This window comes from Nannospalax galili, unplaced genomic scaffold (genome assembly GCF_000622305.1).
Source record: "Nannospalax galili isolate Female #2095 unplaced genomic scaffold, S.galili_v1.0 scaffold764, whole genome shotgun sequence".
In the NCBI taxonomy this organism is placed as follows: Eukaryota; Metazoa; Chordata; class Mammalia; order Rodentia; family Spalacidae; genus Nannospalax; species Nannospalax galili.
In genome coordinates this window covers 1,399,866-1,401,031 of record NW_008351635.1, presented here as the reverse complement: position 1 = coordinate 1,401,031, position 1,166 = coordinate 1,399,866, and positions in this window count along the sequence as shown.

Below are 1,166 nucleotides of genomic sequence, written 5' to 3'. Positions count from 1 at the left end.
AAGAATAATAGGAAACAGGCCTTAAAAAGGGAGTATGGATAAAAGTTGGGTTAGTTTAAGGGAGGGGGGAATGAAGGGTCTATGAAGAATGTAGGGGATAAAGGGAAAGAAGGAGCTCAAGAGCGGTAGGACCATAGGAGAAGGGTATTACTAAGAGAGAAAGGGGGAAAATGGGGCACCTTAAGTGGGGAAACCATGATGGAGGGGCGAGACAATGTGAGAGATAAGTAATGCCTAGCTAGTTTTAAAAACCAGAGAGAACCATATTCTTCCAACAATGTACTGACAAATTAACTAGCTCAAGGAACATAATGTATGTCTAGGCAAGGTTTATCTGAGAACCAGTGGTCTTTGCCCAAGCTATATTGACATAGCACATGGTAATTAAAAGTACCAGACTGGTGGAACTAACCTTTTTGGATGTTTAACAGCCATACTTTGAGGCCTATGCTAATTTGATCAGAGGGACTTAAAGGACAATTTTTGCTTCTTGCTCTCCATGGTCAAACAAGTTCCAGGGGCTATGGTGCATCTCTTGAAATGTCCTGTAACTTTGGAGAGTCACCCGTCCTCTTGTTCAGGGAGGCCATGGAGACCCCAGAAGAAGGACTTGAACCAGTGTCCAGTCTGCAAAGAGGAGGGTCAACACAAAGTAAATATTTCCTCCATGCTTCCACGCGAAGCCCTGGTCAAGGAGGACCTTTGACTTATCTTCACATAGATGGACCTGGTAAAAGAAAGGAGCCAGGAGCTCCTCCCAAGCCCATGTGACCTCCTGAGGAATAGATCCTCAAACGGCCTTAAGAGTGAAAATAAATTGGTTTATCTGGGCCAACTACATGGTCTTAAATACCCAAAAGGAAAGTATAACCAAAGAGTAAAGGGATCAGTATAATTCTTTAAGAGTCCGTGTGTGCAGCTAAAGGTTACATAATAAGAAACAATGCCAGACAGGAGATACCTTCGAGTTGTTGGCCAGGGTGGCCAAAAAGACTCCTAGACAGTAACCCAGCATAGAACTGGGAAAATGAATTGCAGACTCCAATTTTATCTAAAGGAATATTGACAACTGATTGCTGCTTGATGAGGAAGAGCTGATCTTCCTAAAGCAAGGAACTCTAGATAGGCTGACTAGACTCAGGTGATGGACAAGCACTGGGGATGGG